At 39.9% G+C, this 26,351-nt stretch overlaps 1 protein-coding gene across 2 annotated transcripts in view; it reads right to left on the minus strand.

Annotated features, from left to right (window-relative positions):
• TAB3 (TGF-beta activated kinase 1 (MAP3K7) binding protein 3) overlaps positions 1–23,158 on the minus strand; it is a 44,558-nt gene extending 21,400 nt beyond the window's left edge. Inside the window, exon 1 of one of the 2 annotated variants that reach the window (XM_048288617.1) lies at positions 22,923–23,155. The gene's annotated coding sequence lies outside the window, so the exon portion shown is untranslated. Of the gene's footprint in view, positions 1–22,922 lie in introns of both variants that reach the window. The other variant, XM_048288625.1, reaches the window with a different exon arrangement.
• Between the last annotated feature and the right edge of the window lie 3,193 nt (positions 23,159–26,351).

Raw genomic sequence — 26,351 nt, forward strand, 5'->3', positions numbered from 1 at the left:
ATGACTAGCCTTGTAATTTCTGAAAGTTCAATGCATCAAACACCAACCCAAAGTCAAAATGAAAACAAGAGGCTTCATCTGTAGCTTTCAGAAATGATTTGAGGGTACCCAAACTCTAGATGAAAAGTATCTCATGAAGATGGAATAAATTAACAGTGCTACATACACAGCAGTTCTAATGGCAAAACCACAGCATATTGTCACAGAATTGGTCCCACTGTGTTAACACACAGAGCCAACCTCAGGAGACACTCAGAGAATCTCATGGATTATGCAAACCATGACTCAAGTCCTAAACAAATACAATAATCTGTTTTTTCACACCTTTTACATGCCCAAATGATATGTACGTGAAAACAGTATATTTACATTTAATCTTTTCCTTAAGCCATTTGTGTATATTACAAGTTAAGAAAACGACCAACAGTTCTAGCAACCAACGGATGCCTCTTTTCTAAAATAAATAAAAAAGCAGAACTACTATAGTCTTGATCCTCCCCACAGATCTGTTCAAATATGTAGAGAACAAAATCTATTCTACTACTGTCATTTTTGAAGCACTAAATCAATTAAAATGAAGACACCTAAATCATCAGGAATAAGATCCAACTGAAAACTAAATTATGTCAATAAATACTATTGGAAAATGTAAAAATTATGTACTGATGTGCACTTATACAATTACAATGTATGGAACAATTAAGTGATTCCTGAGTGAATTTCCAGAAAACAGGCTACCTGGAAGTCAGTTTCTTAGGCCTTAACAATTTAAAGTTAATTGTTAAGAGTTTATAACAATAATTGGGCATTGAAGTGTAAGAGGAAAAAATCAAGAGGCAGAACACAATAATAAAAAATCAGCTTACATAATCATAAATATACTGGAGTCCACAAGGAATATCAAAGTCCAGCTCCTTGCCCTGCATAGGACAGCCCCAAAAATCACGTCATGTGCCTGAGAGCATTGTCCAAACTCTTCTTGAGCTCTGTCAGGCTGGTGCTATGACCACTTTCCTGGGGAGCCTGTTCCAGTGCCCAACCACTCTCAGGCTGAAGAACCTTTTCCTAATACCCAACCTAAACCTCCCCTGACACAGCTTCAGGCCATTCCCTTGGGTTCTGTCACTGTCACCACAGAGCAGAGATCAGTGCCTGCCCCTCCTTTTCCCTTCATGAGGAAGTTGTAACTGCAGTGTGGTCTTCCCTCAGTCTCCTCCAGGCTAAGCAAGCCAAGTGCCTTCAGCTGCTCCTCCTCACCCTTCACCACTCTCATGGCCTCCTTGGTAGTTACAACACACATACAACTGAACAACTTTCTCCACCTTTCTTCTCACCTCCAGTCAACTCAACCGTATTAGCTCAACCTGTTAAAACAATTTAAAAACCAAATCAAACACTTCTTACTAGTTTAACAAGCTTTTCCTGCACAATGCATACCCCCTTGAACATCACACCGCTGTGTACAGGAAGATGGGAAGATAAAAAGAGGAAAGGGATATAGAACTAAGAACACCACCCCCCTCTTTTCTGCAAACGTCAGTCATCTGATTCACTAAAGCCGTAACAAAAAGACACCTTCACCTGAAGCAGACTTGGAACAAAAGCCAAAGCTGTTCTTGTACAAACAGCACTAAACCAGGATGGGATTTAACCAAGTCCTGTCAATATTGGAGTTAGACAGAGACCACGCTGTAGCACTGCAAGAAAGCTGCCTGTCAGCTGAGCTCCAAAGGTACCACCAGATACCAGGTCAGAACTGAAATTGCACTTCAAACTCCACGTCACTTGCTTACTGTCCATGCAACACTAACACTATCCTCTACCAAAACTCTTCCTGAAAACTATGACAGACCAACTGATTACAGGCAGCAGCTCTTTATCACCGCAATGATTACCCCCCCTACATCTCTGCTGACGCATTGGTTAAATGTTTCCAAAGGCCAGGATACTGTCCATATACTGCTTGCCAACAGCAACACACGAGAAGACAAGAGACTAATTAGCTCAGCCAACACATTTAGAAAGCACTTTATTAGACTGAGTATTAGTATCTTTGGGGTTTTAGCTAATACTGTGGTTTTAACAAATAAATATGATTTCAGCCATTACTGCATCATCACATCCCAATTCCACTTCTATATTTCAACACTCAAGTAGATGTTAAGGTGTGTAATTATTGTGGTACTTCCTACAATGACTGCAAACACACAGAAGAAAAGCTGTTGAAGAGCAACACTTTTGTAAATAAGCTTGTATAGAACTACGTCATTTGAAGATAAAAATTCAAACCAAGTTGCTTCACACAAAGGATTAGCTATGAAAAAACATGGTTTTTAACATCCCATCCCACACATACCTATTATTTAATAGGCATCAATTATAGCCTTGTAAACGTGCCCAGCATATGACCTGGCTGCAGATGCAATCATGTAATCCCACCTCTAATCCTTAAGCAGCCTCTAGAACCACTGTTACCTTAAATTCAAAGGTGCCTGCCTGCAGTAGAAAATTACACTGGCTGTAATTGCTTAAAATCATCACAATCTACTAATTCCAATACTAAAAAGAAAGAGAACAGATTTGTACACTAAGTTTACATTTATTTAACCATTCAAACAAAATTAACTCATCCTGCAAATACCAGAACATTCATATCCATCCAGCTAAAATCTTGGATTGCTCTTGCAGCAAAGGCAGGCAAATGATTTTATGGTAATGTGACACCTTCATAAAGACTTGCTAGCTGGAAGATCTCAAAATCTCAGAAATATGAGAAACTAAAGTGTTGTCACAGTGCCAAGAGCAATTTTTCTTCACAACCATCTTCAATCACACACTCACTGTATAAACATGATCTATGACAAAAACCAAGAGTTATTTTTCCCTGCAACAGTCCAGCTAAAATAATTTTTAGGATTCTATATAGCTAAGCACAACTTTCCCACCTCAGAAATCAGAATGCCCATTTGTTAGAGAAGTTTTCTTTATTTACAGGGTGATACATCCCAAAGCTTTGAGACGGTATTGCTTCACATAGTAGGAAAGACACACCAAAACTTAAAGACATTTTGTCAGTTCATACTGAGTTACAAAGTTGAACAAAGTAAAATAAAAGCAGTCAACGTTTAAAGCTGAGCTCAGCATTCTGCTGCCACTGCTCTGAACGACTGGCTATGTCAGTAAAACCACAGCTTCATGGTTTGGCAAGCTGTCTTCTGATGAAGAGTCATTCACTTGTGTAAAAGACCAACAGATTCACAATCCCCTAGATGGTAGGAAGGTGATGTGAAGCACAATGAAGAGGTATACAGCAGAATGAAACTAAAAATAAAGCTGACAAGCTATCACTGTTGACCAACCGATCTCTTACGGTAAAGTTATACAAGCTCTCCTGACAATTCCATATCCCTGTCCATTTATCCACACAGCAGTTACCCAGATGTGTCATGTGATGGCCTAGAACAGCTCAGAGTACTGAAATGGAAAGTAAATCATTAAAGTCAGCATGATTAGAATATTATTGTCTCGGATGAAAAAGGAGTGTAGAGCAACAAAAATCATTCCTTCACTTGTTTGGTTTTTTTTCCCAGTAGCTTAAACTTAAGCAGTGATCAGTTTTATCCATGTTTGAAACTCTTTCCACAGATTCTATAAATGAGGACTATTGTGATACAGTGTGGTGTGTCTTTACCACAAAAAACCAATATATAACTCCAAGGTAATGGAAACCTGGACAGGGGAAACCCATTTTCAGCAGAACAGCGACACTGCCTAGAAACATGACTCAAGCATAACAAGGTTTCATCTGTAACCTGTGCGCATGTTAATTACACAGGTTGTTACAAAAATTTAGAAATAACCACTATTCCCTCTTAGGCACGTATTTTGTGTGCTTTAGTATTTGCTTTGCTTTCCTCCCTTTAATTACACTGCCATCCTTATGGGCCATCAACATCTAAATGAACTAGTGTTTGGTGTTACTCCTTTACTGTTTTCTCTCTTCCATCTACATCACAAAATCATTAAGGTTGGAAAAGACCTCCAGGATCAAGTCTAACCTCTGACTGAATACCACCCTGCCCACTAAACCATATCACGGAGTGCCATGTCTACTCCTTTTCTGAACACTTCCAGGGATGGTGACTCCACCCTTCCCTGGGCAGCCTGTTCCAATGTTTAACCACTCTTTCAGTGAAGACATTTTTCCTAACATCCAACCTGAACCTCCCCTGAGGTTCATTTCCCTTAGTTCTACCTCTAGTTATCGGGAAGAAGGGACAGATCCCCACATGGCTAGAACCTCCTCTGAGGCAGGTGAAGTGAGCGATAAGGTCACCCCTGAGGCCTCCTTTTTTCCAGGCTAAACCTGGCTCCCACAGCTGCTCCTCAGGAGACTTGTGCTCCCTTCATCACCTCCACTGCCCTTCTCTGGACATGCTCCAGCACCTCAATGTCCTTGGAATGAGGGACCCAAAACTTGTCTTTTCAAATGAAACATTTATATAGAGACATTATTTATTCCATTGCTTTGGAAGTGAAAGGGGTGGAACTCATCTCTACCCCATATACAAGTCAAATCTCCACAAAGAAGAATTTACTCTTAATACCTACATGACACCAGGAAATAGTAAAAACTGAATGATAATGAGAAAACCACTTAACTGGAACAATGATACCCATTTTAGCAAGTAGCTAAGAGGTTCTTGGCCAGTAATTCTTCTACCAAGTAAGTCACAGCATGGTCTGGGTCGGACAGGACCTTCAAAGATCACTCCATTTCCAAAGCCCTGCTGAGGAGGTGCTAGACCAGGTTGCTCAAAGCCCCGTCCAGCCTGACACTGCTAACCATGGGGCATCACTTGTCTGAGCAGACTGTTCCAGTGCCTCCCCACCCGCATCATCAGAAATTTCTTCCTTATGTCCAATCTAAAACTACTGTCTTTCAGTTTAAAACCATTGCCCCTCATCCTGTCATGACAGACCCTGGTAAGTCTCCCTTAATCTTTCCTCTAAGTCTCTCATACACTGAGAGGGTAGCAGTAAATACTTCAAAGGAATTGATGGTTCTCTCACTCCAATGAGCACATAGAAGCAGCTCTCACTACAGAGAGAAGTTACAAAAGAGAAAGCTTCCAAGGCAAGGGGATAGTTCAGGAATGATGCTACTATGCCACGAGTACCAGCTTCCAGAAGGGCTCTGCAGAACACCAGGCACAACCAGAAGTTGCAAACGCCAAGTGAGTTTGTACAGCTCACAGATAATCTTGAGGTTACCACAAGTATCACAGTTGTATCCAAAGCTATGAGAACAATGAACTTTCTTAGGACATATGATCTATGATTTCTGACTGAACATTCGTGAAATAAGCCTGTGGCTGGGAAAAATCCTGCAGGGAACAGTATACTGTCAGATTTCCTAATTCATCAACTTCTGTGTTGGCTCTGCTAAGAGCAGTTTTATGATGCAAAAAGATTTTGGTAGTGATATCCTATTTTTGAAATCAAAATGAGCCAGAAAGGGTACCAGAAAATGTGACACTGAGTATATAGTATAAAGCACTGGAGGTCTACTGCAAATTCATGGATCATAAACTTCAGCTTTTTCTTCACCTTTGCATACAGTCTGCTATTCATATTTCCAAGTTTAGCATTACTGAAGCTGAGGTTTATACAAGAGAGAAACTGAGCTAACAAAGTGCAAAAATACTGGACTCTTGTTTCATACACAATCTGTTTGAGAAAGTGAGCTTCCTTGTGAGATTAACACTTCTCAAAGAAGCAATATCTCCAAACATCACTATGGACAGTGAGTTATCTGCAGGGCACCAGTCTGAATCTTCACCAGCTCAACAGGAATTTAATGCTGTTCCAGCTTGAGATGTTTAATAGCTCCTACAAAAGGTGACTCTCAGCATTAACTCCTACTCCTACATGACAAACTCATTGCTAGGCACTGAATTCACCTGTAAAACATTCGGAACAGGCTTTGTTCCTAAGATATATTTACAACAGGAAAAACACGAGTCTCTCCACAAGACTCTTCTACAAAATGGAACACTGCACATACTTTTGCAGGAGTTCAGATCAGTAAGAATTCACTAAAGCCAGAAGTTTGCAAAAAGACTCAAGACAAAAGTCATAATTTAAAAAAAACCAAACAACCAACCCACCAAATTTGGATTACTCACACTGAACTTGTAAAGTTTTGGCATTACTTATGCTCAATACATCAGCTGTTACACATTCCAATGGCTAATCACAAAATTAGCCTACATGTGTCCCTCACTTTTCTTTACCTTTTCATTTTGGCTTGGGCTTCTTCCTATTAAAAATGTCTGCTCTAAACAAACTAATTGCTATCAATAAATCTGAAAGAGGTTCCATTTGCAGAGTAAAAGCAACACAATCACGTTAGTTGTCTGAGCCTGCAGATACTTCTATAAAAGGCACATTACTGCACTTCACACATTCAGGGCTACACTATTTGAATTTTTCACCAGTTTTTTACTTGGGTGGCTCAGCAAACAATTTTACAAAAAAAAGCTTGGCCATCCTCTCAGAGTGAGCTGAAGCTGTGCAGTAACTACAAAATTGAAACTCACTTATTTTAGTCAATCATGCAGTAAATCAGCAATAGGATGAGTTATAGTAACACAAAATTTAAAAAATAAAACCCAATTGTTTATGCTACCAAAGAAAATTTCATCTATTTGAATTAAAACTTGACATATTAGAATTAAGCAATTATCAAGGCAGAGAGAAGAGGAAAAAAGTTCTAAATCAACTGCTTAAATACCAGGTTTCCTGCTTCTGAAATAGCCGTAAGACTTTTGTGATGGCTTGCCATAGTAGTGTTGCAAACAACAGTTTAAAATAAACAGACTAGTACAGTTTCTCTGATGAGTTTTTCTATGACAAACCTTGAAAATACTCTATATTCAATACACTCAATCAAAGCTTTCTATTTTGTTGGTAACTGCATATATGGAAAAGCTTTACAGGATGCAGACAATTTCTGTAACACACCTTGTCTTAAACATTCACATTTTTCTGCATTATTGAGAAAATGATCACAAAGTGTATTTACACCCATAAAGCAGAAGTATTCCTTTTCCTGCAGAGACAGAAGAGACTGTAATTAGCACTAGTTTCAAGTTAAGTGACCTGTGTAAGTTTATTAGCAGCCCATATAAGTGACAACTCTGCAAAAAGCAACATCAATTGCAGACTGCCTGCACACTTTATTCCCTACATTTCTACACCCAATATGACCAGTTGAGAAAGGAGAAAATTATACTGGGAAGCACAACATTCAACACCCTCTGGCCTGATGACACCAGCCGCTCCTCACCTTAGGCATCTGAAACTAAAAAGAAAAACCCTAGATTAGAAAGGAGTGAGGGGACGACAGAACCATCTTTCAGGATCCCCAGCAAACAAAAATTGATGGAGGATGTGACTCTCCACACCTGAAACTGAGGAGGGAAGCAGACAAGAACATATAAACAGGAACAAAAAGTAAGACAGAAAAAGGGAGAAAGCTGATAGAGAAAAAAAACAAGGAACAGACAGGAGTCAATACAGAACAATAGTACAGAAAAATACGAACCATACTACAGCAGAAAACATCAACTTCCATTTTCAAAGTTTTGAATTAAGCTTTGGTGGCCTGACTGTAAATTTCTTTGACGTGAATAATTGCTATAATATACAATGAACAAGTTAAGCAGCATGCCTGTCTTTTCTATCATTCCAGAAGAATTTGTTAACATAAGGAAATGTAACACAGACCTTGCTGATTCTGTGGTATCTTCTGACAAGTCTTTGCATGAATACCTGCCTACGGGAGTGTTGCAAGACAGTCACATCAAGAGGTTACATACCACATTATATTAATGTTATTTATTTATGTTTATTGCAATACAACATTGACACATTGAGTTTATCCATGATCACACCTGTACATGTATAGATGCTTGACCATGTCCTACAGTCAAGGAACTGCTGTGCCCAATATCCTTGGACAAAGCAGGAGACACCTTAAAATAAAAAATTATCTGCCAACAACATAAATACATACAGACATGTATGTGTATGTAGCTATATCTATCTATATATATACAGATGTCATATAAGCCCTACATTATTATTTTTACTTTTTTTCTTTGCTTTTGCTTTTAGGGGCAGAGAGGGAAGAAAGCCTTAGAATTAGGTTTTTGTTTCAGCAACACGATTTGTTTTCTTTTAAGACTACAATCATCCTCTATTAATATTATTTTATTTCAGCTTAGCCCCAGACTGACTTTCTGGGGAGATGCACCTTAGATACTACACAATGCAGTCATTTTTAAACGTTTTCATTCTACAGTGACTTCAGCATTCTCTATTAAAAAATACTAACAGGATACAAAAAAAAAGGTCTGGTGAAAGGAAAGCTGTGAGTTTCCCTTCTTTCCGTAAGTTACAACTGTTGCAGCAAGAAACACTGGTATGTAAGGTAACATTTAAGGAATCAACATTCAGATAAAGCTGTAGCTGTCCTGTCTATGGAATTGCTTGAACAGCAAATCTCTGTAACGAAGTCTTGATATTTCAGCTTCACTTGTTCCATAATCTTGGAACAGAAACAGGATAAGCCAAAAGAGATAATGGAAAAACTAGAATATGAATACAGTTGTTCATCCTAAAATGCACTGATGCATTCCTGCCAAAATTCTTGTACAGCTTCAAAGGCCTTGAGGAATATCCAATATCTTTACCTGATGAAAGCTTTAGAGTATCCTCTTTAGAGGATAGAGTATCCTACAGAGAGCTCTGGGTTTAACACCTGAGAAACTACAGATAATAGCAGGAAAATTTCAGCCACCTACACAAAACCTTTTCATGAACAGAATTAATTTCTGCTTAGAGTCACAGAATGGGTTGGGTTGGAAGGGATTTTAAAGATTACCTAAATCCAAACCCAATGCCATGGGCAGAGACACCTTTCACTAGATTTATATTTAGTGTGTGTTTGTGTATATGTATATATGTTTGTCAATACATTTTTATTAATTATTTATATTTCTTGTATTTATTGCTTTTCCCAAATTAAAAATCTAACAGCTACTTGGTAAATTCTTCTGTTGCCAACTCAATGTAGTATTCAAAGTTTGTACATTTGAAAAAACAATACTTACAGCTAATGAATATTCTATTCTAATAATGCAGCAGTCTTCATATTGTCAACTTTCATGCTCTTCAGTGCACTCTGGGCTGAGGACACAATTTTAAACTGACTTTTTCTAACATATTTCTAATTTTCTTTTTCTTCTAGGATTAAATTGGAAGGTTAATGAATTATAATCACTCATAGGTCAGCTATAGCTACGTAACAGCACAAACTCCTCGCAAAAACCACACTTTAGCTCTCTCTCCAAGGCTGTAAGTCACGGCTCTGGTAGGTTAATCAAGGCTGTGTTTGCAGTCTGGACACCTTAGTTACTCAACTCAATGACACTGCCTGCAAAGGCAGGTTGGCAGTATTCAGGTCATCAATCACAACATTTGTTTATTTTTGTTGGTCTGATACCAGGCCAGAAAATTTCAAATCCAAGTGATGAGATTAACGCAATTCCTGGCTGGAACACGTGTAACTTTTTACATACAGATAAGCATAAAAAGACCAATTTTGTGAGGACGGAGCTGGATGCCTCTTCCACAGAGGCTGTGACTGCAAGCTATAACAAGAACATGTTAAACAACCCTGTGGCTTTATAGAATCAGCCTTGTAGTATACAAAGTAGAGGGAAAGAGGTCCTTGACTACTAGGCAGTCTTTCCAAAGCTGACACTGCATGGCTGGCTGATGGTGAAGTTACAAGTAAATGTCACTTTCATCAGGTACAGATACCGAAAAAAAAGGTATAAATCTGCATATGAGACAAAATGAATGAGGCACACTTTCTGAAACTTTCAGGAATAAGCAGTACTTGACTTCTCAAAGCATTTCAGCCAGAAGTCCCTATTCACAATTTCAGCTTTTTACAATAACTTACTTTTATTCTACATGACAAATATCCTTCCAAATGTAAGTTACACATGCACGTTAAACACTTTAAGCAATCAGCATCTCTCTAAAGCCAAATAATTTCCACACTGATCTGCCTTACTGTACTCCATTGAAGTTGGTAGGATAAACTGCACTGATTTCATTTCCCTTTTAGGAAGCTATCCTCATAATCCTGCTTTAGAAGAAAAAAACACTAGAGCTCAAAGGCAGCTTCAACCTAAAATAGTTACTAACTCATTCTATTCTTAAAGAGGTTTGGATTATTTCTCTTCTCAAAACCAAAAGGATGCTGTCCAGCAGCTCAAGGTAGGTGCAGCCTCCAAAATCCATGTCCTTTACTTTAATAGACCTCTCTCTTCTTTTAGGATCTATGGAGTTTTGTGGATAACTCAGTAAAGCAGTAGCAAAAGAACTGTTGAAACATTCTCTACACTACACTGAGCTTGCTCTGGTACTTGTGCTGTGCTCAGGGCTCTTCACCTCCACCAGAACAGAAGATTGGAACTGACACCCACCCAACAATATGAGTGTCTCAGATGCACTACAAGAACGGAAAAACCTTTCTTTCACCTGATCTGTCACAGTGGTTTCCTTTGCTTAGATACCACAGCAAAGGAAGAGATTTGCTGTTTAGTTCTTTAACCAATCTCCCAATTTCTTTACTGTTGAGAAGTGGCAGTGTCCATATGTTTTGTAGAATGCAACAATGTGGAGCATGCCCAGCTCTTCCTCTAGTAACTAAGAATTTCAACCTTTTCAAACCAGTCTTTTCATATAACTCCCTTGAGTCTTAGAAGGACATTGTTTGCTAAAAACGCAGAGGGGAAAAAACAAGAAGAAAAATCACGGTCATATCTTTCCACAAAGCCAATGCATTCTTATATACAGCAGGAGGTTAGACAGTAGTAAAATCTAAAGTTTAAAATAACTTGCTGTCTCCCCCTGGCCAGCCAAGCACAATTGTCACCAGAGTATTCCCCTGAGGCCAGTAAGTGACACACAGTGTCTGCCCTGGACAAAAGAGCACAAAGTGAGAGATTTGTACATTTCTGAATAAAAAAACCAAACAAACAAGTTGAAAGCAAAAATGTATTAAAATAACATTGCAATCTGATGCCTTGATTCCAAAATCATAGCACAAGTAGTCACACCCTCTGCTTCACCAAACAGCCCAATGACTCCTTCAGAATTCTCACAACGTAACAGCAAGCAAACTCAGCTCTAAGCATTTTCACAACCCAAACTCAAGTGTAAGCTTTGGGTTCTCGCTGCTTTTAAAGAAGAGGGAGGAGAAGGAAGGAGATGAAAACCTTTGACATTTTTAGTGCTGTTTAAGCACAAGCCTGATTCTATTTTGTTCTGTGTCATTCCTCCCCCACAGGATGGAAAGTGATGCTACACATTCAGTACGTGGATATCCAGATAAGCTGAGCAATACCATAACAGACCTGTTAAGTCTGACTATAAATCATATGCAGATTCTGTGTTCCTTCCAACTTCTGGAGAAATATGCAAATTAAGTAATTAGATACCTCTGAGAAGCCTGTTTTTTGATTCAGCATCAGCTTTAAAAAAACAAAGGTAATTCATGTTTTAAAAAACCCCAGACAACACAAAAATAATTGATGCTTATTTTCACAACTATTTCACACCACCAGTTTTCCATTACAGTGAACCAAACTCAGTACTGTTTAAAGTTTGGTGTTTTTCTTGGCTGAAAAACAATGGAATCTTTTTTTAAAAACAATATTTAGCTGAGAACCACAATGAAAAGAACCCCCAGTTACCAGATTTACATTGTAGCACCATCTCCTCCAACCTTACAGATTCTCTGTTTCAGCCAACTTCTGCCAAGAAGGGTTACTGGGCTCCAGTCAGGGAATACACAAGACTTTGGATACTCAACGCCCACTAAATCTCCATCACTGTCTACACAGTTTAACCTATGGAGTTACTCTTAATTCAAATATCTTATTATATATTTTGTCTAATTTTCAAATGGATTAAAAGTAAATTTCACACAAATTTAAACATTTGCAGAAGAAAATTCACATTCAACTCTGTACATACTTCCTCAAATACATATTCTCTATTACTTTACTTGTCAGATTTCCACACTCAACCATGTACTCTGATGAGAAGAGCAACTTTCTACATACTTGAGAAGTTTATGAACTGCACACAGTCCATAGACCAAACAGCCTAATGAGAAACTGCCTTTATAATAACACATTTCCAAGTATGTGTGAGAATAAAGACATTCTTTCTGTAGTAATACATGCTCAATTCAACTGAATCAAGTCCAGAATAAATAGAAACTACACACAAAAAAACCCCCCAAACAGGCGCACAATTAAGCCACAGGTTCAAACACTGTAATATTGACTCTACTTATTATTCACTATGTAAACTTTCAATAACATCATGAAAGAATCGTAATAAGCATGCTTAAATTTTATTAAAAATTCTCAACTTGCATTATTTATCACAAAAAGTGACTTCTAAAATTCAAATTATTCTTTTCAAATAAGGACCAAATATTTAAAGGAAATCTCATTACTAGAAATCAAAAGTACATTTTCCTAATTTAGCAAATTTTTCATAAAACTGGCTTTTACCTAAATAAAACTGAATACATTTTTAAATGTATTTTACATTTTAAAATCAGTTTTTAAATTAATAGCATAAAAAAGACCATATCTCTCTAATGAAGACTATATAATAAACATATCCTAGACTGGTCTGGGAGTCAGTAGAAAGACAACTTAGCAGTGAATTCTGGACTACGAGAACTGCTGAGTAAGATACTATTGAATGTTACTTCCAGGAAAAAAAAAAAAGAAAATAAATTCTTAAACATAAAGTACAAAATAATTAACAGAAGGAAAAAAAAAAAAACCCACACCAAAATTTACAAACATATTACACTCAAATACCAAGGTTCTTACAAACTTTAAAACTGGGAACATAGGGCTGCAATCCAATTCCCTTCTACGCAGAGACACAGAAATACACAGTTACAAGGGAAAAGTAACACTGAACATCCAAATCCACCCATTTTTTTGCCCAGCATACAGTGTCATGACTGAATACACCAAGGAAACAACAATCCCAGCAAAAGACAGGCGGTTTTGAAATTGCTGTTGAACTCTGAAAAAACATTAAAAAATTGAAACAAGTGAATATTAGGCACAAAACCCTTTAACTCCAGGAAATAAGTTGGGGGAGCGGGGCGTGAAATCTTTGTCTAGATTTATCATCGTAAAATGCTCCGCGATAGCACACACTCTGGGCGCTTCCACAAGAGAAATTGTCACAAAGGAAGTTTCATCTGTTTCATAATCACTTTAAACCAGTAAAAACACAGTAATTCTAAAGAAAGAATTTGCTTCTCCTTTCCTTTGAATGCTTGCTCCTCCCAACACACCACCACAAATCTAGAGACCAAATGGTGATGTGGACATTACTAAAGCTATACTTTGATTTACAAACACTAAATACTCCCCCAAACTGGATCAGCTACCTGACTTGCCTCAAAACCCTGCAATACGCTGCATTATAGACAGACACAAAACTTTGAGACAGAAGTAGGCAGCCAGGGAGGGAGAGAGAGAGAGAAACGTGAGACCAAAGTGTCAGGATGGGATCTGACCACAAAGATCTCAGAACAGACTCTCCCTTCAGGTAGGGCAGAAAAACTTACTAGAAATTAGACTTTCCCATTAAGAAAGCAGTCAAAGTCACAGTCCAAGTCTTAACTCTTTGATTCCATTTAGCAGATTTCCTGTTACTCACAGGAACCTCATAGTAGCAAGGAACAATGCAATCAACAGTTCTGGTTGCAACCAACGTATCTGGTTGGTCACACTTTACCCAGTGATTTAGACACTGAAGTAAAACGCGTAACATTTCTAGAAGGCTTATTTTCCATGTTAAACGATAGAACAATCAGCATCTCTGTGAAATCCTGATATCTATATTCAAGCAAGCCAGAAATCTAAACCTTGGAGAAGCATTGATGGTTCTCAACTTCCTGAAAACCTTCCTTCCTGAATCTTCATTTTCTTTTTATTTGTAAGAATTGGCAAAAGTTCTTAGCCTTGACCACAGGAAAAACAAAGCCATCAAACCAGATTAGTTATGAATTTCAGGGATTGGCAAATACGAATCACAGAACACAGAAAATAATCTAAAAAGCAGGGCAAACAATACAAAATACTAATACTGTGATTGAAAAATGTTAGTATTTTGAGATATATTGAACTGATATGAGTTTAATCCAGTGTCATGTAAGAATTAAAACACACATCTAAAGACAAGTTTGCAGTCCTCCCAGATCCCTCCTGAAAAGTTATTCTGCAGATTTACAATCCCAGTAATATACTCAAAAGTTATTCATCTTTGAGCATTTCATGAAACTAATACAAATTTGATGTACTTGAATATATGTATAATAAAAACCTATTATAATTCAACCTTGAGGTTTACACCTTAGTAAACTCATTTAATGTTTAAGCAGTCTTTTTTCCACAGCTAACAAAATCATTAACCATTAAAGGAACTTAAATTAAATACTGCTTACTACAAATGCAATACAGCTGTTTAACAGCTTTTTAAGAATGTTTTATTCAAATCATCACAGTACTTTCTGAATATCTAAAAAAGAAATCCAATTTTTTGGCAGAGTATTTGTCTACTGGATAGTCTTCTAGTAGCATTCTGTCACTCTGCACATACTATCAGCTATCCAAACAACTAAGATGATCGTAGCACAGAATATGGGATCATCACTAGTCCTGAACAAATAATCCCAAACATCAAGTTTTTCTCCTTGCTTGACATTTACTATAGTTTAATAAAAATTAAGATTATTTATGATCATGTAACATGCTTACGTAATTCACTCATTCTACTATACACAGAAATAACTTGCCCTGCAAGTCTAAGTATACCATACACTTGCTGGGAAAACAAAAGAAACACCACCCTCATCCACCACAAAACCAACTATGGTGAAAAAAACAAAACAAAACCAAACTCAGAAAAGCAGACAAAAGAAAGCCCTAAGCAAGTCTAAATGCATTCCCCTTAAGTATGTAGAGTTTTCATTTTCTGAACAGACTAAACAGCCTGTGCCATAAATAGTTTCACTTAAAAAATGAGTGCAGCTTACATAAGCATGTGGCAGTCAACCATTTTTACTGATGGCACTTACAACCAACAGCAGCAAAAAAGTTCAGAAAGCAGCACTTAGGAACTAATTCAAAATATCTGTAATCCTTACTCCCAGGCTGACTAACTAAAGATACTAGCAAAGCTTAAACTCAAATATTCTATTCATGGACAAGTGGATACAGTAATCCAATGATTATGCTCAAGACAAGTTATTCAGAGTAGCCCCAAAGCAGAAATTTGCTACTGCTACGAGGACACAACTTCTCCCATGAGACACATCTGTTCTTTCTGGAATCTGTGTTCTAGCACATAATCAAAACATAAGAACAAAACATAGCAAAATGTCAATGTAATAACTACTTTCTTCTCACCTGAATCACAGAAGAACACTTAACCCTTTTCTTTCCTCTTTTTCTAGAGCTCACAAAAACCTTACCTTTCAAAACTTCCAAAACCAAGAGACATTTAGAGACTAGAATCTCATTCTTTAGATTTCTTTACAGGAAGCTGGACCAAACAATGATCTACGGTATAGATTTTAACAGGATTCAGTGGTGGGGAAAGCACATAAGGACTGCTTGGTTTTGCGGGGTCTTTCTAAAATGCAGCTCACAGAACAGAGTCAAACTTCTTTTGATCCTTTCCTGTCAGCTACCCAACACTAATCTCCCTTCAGCTAGTTCTCCGAGCCATCAAGTCTGTGAACTGCAACCCCACAGAGACCACGGCTTCAGTGAGCCCAGAAGTGGCAATGAAAAGTTTTCTCCACCTTGTCCAACCACCAGGAGAGTGAGCAGACTCTCTCTTTCAGAAGATACGGATTTCTTAAAGGGTAAGAGAAGTAGGAGCTGTTCCTCCATCTTCTCTGCATTTCCTGGATGGGAATCCTCCATCAGACTGGAGACGCCAGTCCAGTAACACTGTGTTTCAACCTCTCAGTAACAGATGGACATGAGAACAAACTGCACTGGGACTTCTGAAGACAAAACCCAAGAACTGAACGGTACAGATAAGAACCAAACAGCACAAGCCTCCATGTCCTGATCACATCTTGGGTAACATATGCTCTTAGGAGAAGCGTCATAAATTTTTGCTACAACTTTTACAGAAAAATGTCTCAGTTAAGGAAAAGCAGCTTTCAAGTGACTGGGTGTTCCTCCAGAAATAGAAGTACTGTTTACCACAGTACCAGAAACGTCTGTGTTGTGGGTACTAGTGCCTCTATGAGTAACAACAACAGAGATCACTGAAGATGCCTCAGTGTCCACATTACTATAGAAAGATGTCACCCAGCTGATGGAACTAAGAACATCAAGACCTGCTGTACAGAGTTGCTGAGATGATTCTTCTCTTCGGAAAACTTCAAGTTGTCCTCTACAGAAGCCGTCCACTTCTCACAGACCCCTTACTCCTAGATGAAGGAACTTTATTTCAACATTTGGGTGATTTTTTGACTCTTTTTCTCTCTCTTTTTTTTTAATATAGTAGATCATAACTTCTAAAGACAGACCAAAATAGCTGATCTTACTTAGGTCTCTCTCAGGCCTAAGGCTGCCTTCAGCCTCCTTTACCTCAACTGTCAAATTTTGAAAAGGATTGGCAGGTAGAACATTTACTTGACTTGCAACTTTCTTTAAAGCCAAAGAAGCATCTACTGCATCTAGAGGATGGGCTTCAAAAGCAAAGAGACATTTCATTTAAGAGAATCTACATTCTGCCATTTATAAACAATTCAACTGCAACAGATGTGGTACAAAGTCTCTTCCCTGTCTGATCTCTCTTCCTTTAAACTGGATATTCCAAGAAAACAATAATTAAAAAATGTTTGTTGCAGAAAGTGTCAATGAACTCACACCAACACAGAAGGAAACTAGATGTGAACTGGGGTAATTATCTCACTGTCACTGGTTGCTACTGAAACCAGCACACAGTGACAACTAACCGCTTCAGTGTAAGCGCAGGAGAAAGTGCAAAACTACAAACATATTCCTGAAAAATTATTCAAAAAGCTCTTAAACACACAGTGCGTGAAGCATTTTCAGTCCAACAATGAGACTTCTTGTGAAACACCTGTATAAAACACTGATGTTCATGAAGTTGTAACAGCATGCAAACTTTTACATTTTCATGATGCTACCCAAGCAGCAGGAAACAAAGCATAGATAAAAGACTACAATAGCTGTTCCCATCCTGTCCATTTGAAACTTACTAATGAGTTGAAAAACCCCTGCTAATGTACAAAAGCACTGACAAAAATTTAAGTTTTAAAATATAATTTCATGTAAGTGTTCCGAATTCAGCTGTAATACTTACTCAGCAATTACTGAACTTACATTTGCATAGTTCCAGATCATCCATCAGCTAAAACTTGATTTTTACCAGGAAAGAACATAAAGTAACTTTTCAGCAGAATGTCCAGAAAATAACTTAAAGTTTTTAACACATTCAAATCCTCAGTGAGAAGAAAGATGGTATTTGATGTAATGCTTCCTAGTAGAAATTTAACCTGTCCATATTTTTTTGAGCAAATATGAAGTAACAGAGTGAAACTGTACCAAATTAACACTTTGCCTTATCTAGACACATCATTTCTGGTCCAACATTAGCAGGATTACAGTGAGAATTACTATTCCTTCAAGATAAACATAAGAAGTTCAAGAAGAAAAGGCAGATACACTTTAATGCAATGCTCTGCAAAAGCCTAGTGGCTGGCTTACTATTTCTGCAAGTTGATCTTCAAGAATATCCACATGAAAGCCAAGTTCTATATTTCTTTCATAACTTGCACAACATCTAGGTAAAAAAAAAAAGCCAACAAAAACCAACCACCTCCTATTTATCAACTATTATTGATCCGATGCCCAATGCGAAAGAACAAAACAAATCTGTAACTCTTTCAAGTGCTAGGAAAAAGTGTCCACATCTTGAGTCAAGCCAAAGTATACAAATTCCCCATTGAACACAAAGAATTACACTTGAAGATTTATACCAATGTGACAAATAACATACATAGAGCAAACCAAGCCTTGCGCCAGCCATTGTCTAATGCAGCTGTGACACTCTAAACCAGGAAGAATTGTTCAAACAGATGAGACCTGGGGGCAAATCACCTCAGAATATAACCAAGGAATGGAAAAATGCTTAAGCTTAAAGTTGCAACAAGATTAAAATACCAGCACTGCTGTGGATCTTTTTACCAAATCTGGTAAGAAATAGTCGACTAATACTGAGTGCAGTTTATTAAACCATTCAAGTTTTTTCCTGCTACAACATCCAAGACAAATACTGATACTAACAGGGTTTTTTTTTTCTAAAAATTCTCAATTTGTCCCTAGATCAACCATGATTTCACAGAAATTGACCCACTTTTCAAGTTAATATACACTTTAGTGGATATGCAATATCATTTGAAAGAAGGTATTTCATTATGAGCGTGGAACAAGACAGACTGAACAGAATCTGCAGAAAGGTGTTTTAAAGAAAACACTCTTAATGATCCACCAGCAAGCCCACACACAGATAGGAAAACATCTGTACTTCAGCTGTGGCAGCCAGGCTGCTCAATACCACTGTAGCAGAATGACCTCTCTCTCTCTCTCTGTGACTTTGCTATTTGCTTACAAAGCTCCCTGCTTTAAACAACTCTCTGAAAAAGAGCAGTAATTTTCCTTACAAAAGAGCTAGATTAGGACAAAACCTGGTAATTCAGTGCTTTTAAAATCCCACTACTTTGAATTCAGGGCCTTAATAAAATAAAGCCCACCAGGAACTGAAGAACACTAATGCCTCTTAAAAACACAAAGCAGTACATAACCTGAACAGAAATGGCATTTTTCGCTTGTATAGTCTAGTGCTATGCTGGCTATTGTAAAACAATACTTGAAAAGGGAGAAGCATTCAATGTAGTAATCAATGAGGTGTAAGAGTACTGAAATGTTACTTCCACTGACATTAAGCTGAGACAGACAGTGTGATGAATCCAGTATAATTCATCTTCAAAAAGAAAAAAAAAAAAAACAAGCAAAACACCAAACAATGAGAACCCACTGCACAACTTGAACTGTATCAGCAATAATGTGGCATTGTCCCCTTATTACATACTGAATTTTGTGACATGTATTTCAGCTTCTCAAGTCAATAAAAATGCCTCAGTGATGTTTTTTCTGGAAGTTGTGCACATGAGTCTCCTGGATACCAATACCACAGTGCCACCTCTTAAACACTGACTGACACAGCACAGAAGTTACTGACCAACAACCCTCTCCTCACACAGGAGATACCCAGGACGGATATTCAGTACCACAGAACCACCTACGCTATTACCGTTTGTCTGCAGCTGGAGAGAGCAATTTGCTAAGTATTACAAGCACATTCCCAATTAGAAAGCCTTTCAAAGGACAACTTTGACTGATGCTTCAAGGTTTGGCAGACTACAAGAATCTATTCTAGCAGTGTTTTCAACCAACATCTTCAACATTTGCACACGCAAGTCTAAACAAGTATTTCAAAACTCATCTTTCCATTTATGGTGAGAGCTTCTCACGTTAGAACTGTCACCATGACATCACCACACATTCAACCTCTGCAGAACTATTCTCAGTCTCTCACAAGAACAAGACAGTCAATACTACCCTTCGGACAGTATTTTAGTCTGCTATGCCCATACAGAAATAAGTCTACAGAAAATTTGTATTATATAGAAAATCAAGAGTTCCAACTCAGAAAAAAGAAAGACAATAATAGAAAACTTTGGCAGGGATTTGAAAGTCAATCCCTAGTATCAGTTTACCACACCAGGTAGCACCAAAAATTTTCAGTTCGGCTTTATTCTTCTGTTTGAGTAAAGACAGTAAAGGGACAGGAAAAGATATTGCAAAACCACAAGTCAGAGATATTTCTACCATGTACCTTAAAACACTTGCAGTCAAAAGTAGTCCAAAAGGTGCTTGTGATAATTTTTCAGGCTTTGCATGAACCAACCTTCTCAGTTTCACTCCACTTGTCACCTGCCCTTTAACCGTACCATGTAACAAAAATAACTTCCACTGCAGACACCTTTAGCTACACTTTACCTGCACTTATGTGTGCACACACAGGCACTGCACCTACTTCAGCTCACAGCAGTGAGAACAGCAGCACCATAGATGCTCCCAGAGCAGAATGTGTCATAGCATAGTTGAGTTGGATGACTAAGCACACGATAGACTTGACGTTACCCAAAACTTACTAGATTTGATCATTTACTCAATGACTCGATCATCACTAAACCTTTGGTGTCAAAAAAGTAAATCAAAGGCTTTTTCTTGTGTTAGTGATTCTGTTGAAACACTGCAGCTGTGAAAGTAGGGATTTGAAAATCATCCCAGTTGAATACACAGCTCTTTGAAAAATAATTCAATAAAACATCTTAGGTTTCGTATTTATTATGTACTGCAGTACATACCCACTAACTCTTGCCCTAACAAAGAACACTTTTGCAGGTCATACTTTGAGGCTACTTATGCTGTTTACAAATACATACAAAATGAATCATTGCAGGTTTGAAGTCAGGACAGTGTCTACAGACCAGCGCAACCAAAAACTTCATTTAAACTACATAATTCTTGAGAGGGGACAGAGGCAAGTTATTACTGGATAACCCAAAGAACCACATTAATGTATTCTCTTGGCTTACTTCAAAGGAGTCTTTTTCCATTAGGATTATCTTCTACTTTGCAACTCAACAGAGAGACACCAGCACAGACATCAACAAAGCTGGCTGAAAGTCAGATATGTTTTCACAATACCTATTCAACCGATCTAGTCTTCCCCAAGGTGAAAACTCATGGAAAGAAAAAGGAGCCTCAGTGAGATCCAGGAAACAACAATGGACACAGATCTCACAATACCCTATTTACATTTACCCGCAATCATTAACTGTAAAGGTTATGACCCAAGCTGAAAAAAATACATCATAAAAGTATAATTTCATAATGAGAACACATCACACTTATCCAGCTACCTGTGTTTAAACCAAAAGATTCAAGATTAAAGGCAGGCTTAAATGCTGATTATTCCTCAATAATGTATGCAAAATTTGGTATATTGTTAATTTTATGGATGAACTGAGACAGTCTATATATACATTAATACAGGCTGTTATGACACTCTTCAGACTGCTGCTATCAACAGACACCATTCACAAGGCAGGACAAAGTGCAAGCTTTAACAAATGTTGTGAAATATTTTATTTTTAAGAATCCTGTTCCTCTCCCTCTACAAAGAGGAAATGAATTTAACATTTCTTCTTTTTACATGAAATATGTTAACTGCAAATATACTTAAGGAGGGGCAGAAAAAAACCATTGCTTTTCTCGCAGATCTAGAAAACAAAATTAAAGTCACCAGAACAGTGACTGGCCTTTGATCACGCAAGCTTTACCTGTAAGTTTTAAGTGTTCTGTTATACTAAGTCCTCTGGAAACATTAGTGATCAGGTGGACCTGCTACAGAACACAAGCCCATAAAGAAATACTACTCAATTTTGTCACAGTAAACACCAGCACTAAAAATAACAAACACATATTGACACATTAGCTGGACAGGTTGACCTGACCACTCTCAATAGTCATTTAGAATGGAAGAAGACCAGCATCTTCAAACTGGTTAGCACTCACTCACCTGTGAGACCTTCCATGACAGTTTTATGCATGTTTACCTGAACACAGTGTCTCACTTTAAGTTTTTCCATTACTTTCCAAGTGTGGCCTATCTCTGCCATTCAGTTTTTTTTTTGGACACAGGGAATCTCTACCAAACCATGAAATACAGATACTTCCAAGCCATCTAAGCAATTGCCTTTCATCTCCTTGTTTTCTCCTTGCCAAAGCCAAGGAAACAACGGCCAATATCATGTTACAAGTTATGTTTGAACCAGGGGAAAAAGCACAGCGACTGCACAGTCCTACACTAACAGTGAACAGTATCAAGGCATAAATAAGAGCTGCATACATCCACCATATATATTAAAAAAACCAAACAAAATGAAACTCGAGTTAATCTTCCTCAGAGTAAATACAAACAGTCGATAAGATCTCAAACCCGACCTGAAGCCAAGATTCTGGACAAAGCATAGCCAAGGCCTTGCTACCTTTGGGGCCCTTCTATTTCTAGAGCCAAGGCACAGCAGCAGCAGCAGCATCGCGCTGCAGTCACGTCCAAGGGGCAGTGGCAGCGTTTACCTGTGAATCCATTTGCTTTTTGATTATTTATTTATTTTTACGCAGCAAGAACAGCATCAGTGGCCCAGCAGACACCACAGCCCCTGCTGAGGGGACACCCGCACGGGATCCCCGGGCAGCCCGCCCGCCTTGCTCCGCAAAGGGCTCCAAAAACAAAGACCAAAGTTTTCCCTGCTCGGTGCGTGGGAGTGCGGCAGCAAAACAGGAGCCAGGATCAACACGAGCCGCCTCCCGTCACCGCACCCGGGCCCACGCAGGGCAGGACACCCCCTGCTCCCCGGGGCAGCCCGTCCGTGTCCCCCGGGACGGCTGCAGCCCGCTCCCACCCGGGGAGGGGGGGGCACCCACAGCCCGGCGGGATGGGGGCAGCGGGGAGGTGTCACCCGAGCCCCCTTCACTGACCCCCGGCAGCGGGGCGGCCCTGCCCGCTCCCAAATTCGCCCCGCACACCTCTCCCTCACCACCGCCCCCTCTCACCGTGCTGCGCTGGGGGCTCGGCTGCGGCTCCGGCGGCTGCATTCCCGCCCCCTGGCTCTGGCCCGGGCCCCGCTGCGGGGGCCCCCCCGCTCCTCCTGAGGAAGGGGGAAGGGAGAGGCGCGTGCCCCGCCGGGCGCGGGGAGCGGAGGCTGGAGCGGGGACGGGAGTCCCGGGGCGCGCGGCCGGGAAGCGCTTCCGGGCTCAGTGCGGGGCGCTGGGGCCGCCGGGCGGGGCGGGGCCCCGGCTGCGCCCAACGGCATCCGACATGGCGCGGCCCGCGCGCGCCGGACCGCGCGGCTCTCGCGAGACTTGGGGAGGCAGCGGCGGGGGGAAGAGAGGGGGGCGCGAAGGCGCGCGGCAACGAGCGGGGGAGGGCGTGACTGGGGCGGGGGCGGCCCCGGGGGCGGGGCCAGGCCCGTGTGGGGCGGCCGCTCTGGGGCGGCGGGAAGGGGCTCCGGCGTGACGTGAAGGGGCTCCGGCCTGACGTGAAGGGGCTCCGGCCTGACGTGAAGGGGCTCCGGCGTGACGTGAAGGGGCTGCCGCCTGACGTGAAGGGGCTCCGGCCTGACGTGAAGGGGCTCCCGCCTGACGTGAAGGGGCTCCGGCCTCGGGGTTCACTCCTGTCTCTCCTCCGTGCCGTCACCGCGGGGGGCACTCAGCGCCTTTAAACGAAGCTTCCCCGAAGCTGGGGCGGGGCACAGCGTTGGGTGCTGGAGGTGCTTGGGGACAGACCCTCCGCCAGGGCTTTCGTCTCTAGAGAAGCCTGAGCATGCTTGGGCGGTGACTGGAACTAAGGTGTTATTTTCTGAATATTGACAGCAGCGATAAGGCGCGTGGACACAGTGGTTACGGCACAATTCACAGAATCACAGAATGTGTCAGGTTGGAAGAGACCACAGTGGGTCATCTGGCCCAGCCTCTGCTGATGCAGGGCCATCCCAGAGCACACGGGACAGGGCTGTGTCCGGACGGTTCTGGAATGTCTCCACTGAGGGGGACTCCATGCTCTCTCTGGACAATCTGTTCCAGTACGTGTTCTTACATAGGATGGATTAGCTATGAGCAGAAAAACGCGGGTGTGCTGTGCTCCTACCCAAGTGTCTCGTGATCCTGTGCCAGTTGAAGTAATACTTTTGTGTCCCTCTGCTTGCAGGACAGACTTGGGGCTGTTATGATTAATATGGATTGATCCAACGTGAACTTGTAATTGGCATCTATGGGGGCTGAAATCTTCCTGTTGAGGCAGAGCCTTGCAGATGGTTTAGTGGGTGTACACTGATTTTTCATCCACGGACTGGGCCTTGAGATTACATTTGTTTTGTGTGCCAGTGTAAACTGGTGTAAAGCATCTTTTACTAAATGATAAAGACCATGATTTGTGTTTTTCAGGATTTGTGTGTGTGTGTATAGATATTTTTCTTTGTTTAGACAGTATCTGTCTTGTGTAGTTTTTTTTTCTTATCGCGGTTTCAGAGCCACAGAAACACCATTGCACTGATACCGATGAGAGCAGATGCAGAGTTCTGTAACCACCTTCTGTCTCTCTCTGATAGAGAACTGGAAGTGTGGGGGGGATGTGTGTCTTGTATTGCGGTTACTGACTCTCCACATCATCTTCCGTGTACAGAGGCCTTGGCTCCTGTGTCAGAGGTTGTGTGAAGTTAATTAAGGAATTCCTGTACTCTAATCCCTACATCGGAAACACGCCAAGCCTAACTAACATTTCTGGAGAGGCAAGATGTAAAACTGGAAGTAAACAGGATCTCGGTGCAACAATACTTTTTATCTAAAAGATATTGATTCTTATCCTGTGATTGGAACTATTAACAAGATGCTGAAGTGCATATTCCTCAGCAAAAATCCATAATTTCCAAATATAAGCATGCGCTGTTGATGCCAATGTATAGTTCCCGCAGCTATATCTAGTCTCATTTAAAATGTAAGAAACAGCCCCTGGTACAGCTGTTGATGTTGTGTGCATGAGAGCCTCTGTGCCGTGACTTATATGTGCTGACCCTGGCTTCTTCAGCATTTTTTGTGTTGTCCAGCTACTGTCTTAATTCATCCTGTCATTGTTGCTTCCAGATTTTTCAAATCAACGTCTGAGTCACTTTGTCACTGCCTCTCTGTAAACTCCTTGTACTAACAGCTCCAGTGTGTCCTGGCAAACCACTGTAGGTTCATAAAAATGGGCTCCATTTCACTTTAGAAACAACCAGTGCTTCTTTGGAAATGATGCTTTTCCTCTGCAATCCTATGGAATGGACTGTAATGGTGGACTATAATCCAGCAATTGCCTGACTTTTATCCCACTTTCAAAGCAGGAGTGTTCCAACAGAAATTGCAGATACTCAGAATTTTTCATCTACCCTTAGCTAGTTGTAGGCTTGAGAGCAGGATTGTGAGACTGGGAAATTAATTGGTCTTGAAACTTCACAATTAATCATAGCACAGGCAGGGCTGTGCTCAAGAATTTAAGAAAAAAATCCTTATGGGTATTAGGTGCCTGATTACCCCAGAAATCAAAGATTGTGTATGTTCTAACTTTGCTGAACACATCTCTGAGAGCAGTTAATTTTATTGCTGATCCAGCCTTTCCGTCTCTTATCCATATGACAACTACAAAAATTGATTATAAGGAAAAGTAATGTTAGGAAAGCGCTTAACTCATTTTTAGCTACTTCTAATGGGATTTAGCAGCTGGAAACAAGGAGCGCTGGCACAGAGTAATCAGGGCTGTTCTTAGACAGCTGTGTGGGAAGCAGAGTATCAGGACTCTGAAATAAATCCCCATTTTTTTCTGTATTTTAAAAAAATGCAATATATGCAATGAAGAATTTGAAAGCTAGACCTCAATACTTGCAGCTCAGACAGTTAACTCAAAGTCAAATGGAATTCCTTGTTAAACCCAGTCCTGTAATAACTTCTAGATGAAAATGCCTCTGGGTTCTGTGTGATTTTTTTTTTTTTTTAAATTTAATGCTTATGGCAGTCACTACTACCCATCTTTGAAAGGCCTCAGGTTTGGATTTAAATTCCATGCTACATTAATTTTAAGCAGAACAAAAATGGAGTTATTTCTGCTCCCCTTTTCTCTTTATGAGCAACAATCCAAGAGACCCACTTTCCTATTTTGGAAGAAAGCAATTTTATGCATGTTTGTGCCTAGGAATTGCAGTCAGAAAAGCATCTTGATAAAATGGCCGTTCCATACGTTTTCTGTCTGAATAGTTCCTGTACTCAGTTCCATTTACAAATCAAAAGCATAACTTTCCAATGTAAGCACCATAAACTGAGTCTTGAATCTAAAAAGTCAGACTGAGTTCTTTCCCCCTGTTACACCGTGGCCGATGTTTTGTCACTGAAATACACCAAACAAGTTTATTTCATGATGCCTGAAGGGGAATACAGTCCCACTGTGTGGGAATG

Source organism: Corvus hawaiiensis, chromosome 2, assembly GCF_020740725.1.
Source record: "Corvus hawaiiensis isolate bCorHaw1 chromosome 2, bCorHaw1.pri.cur, whole genome shotgun sequence".
Lineage (NCBI taxonomy): Eukaryota > Metazoa > Chordata > Aves > Passeriformes > Corvidae > Corvus > Corvus hawaiiensis.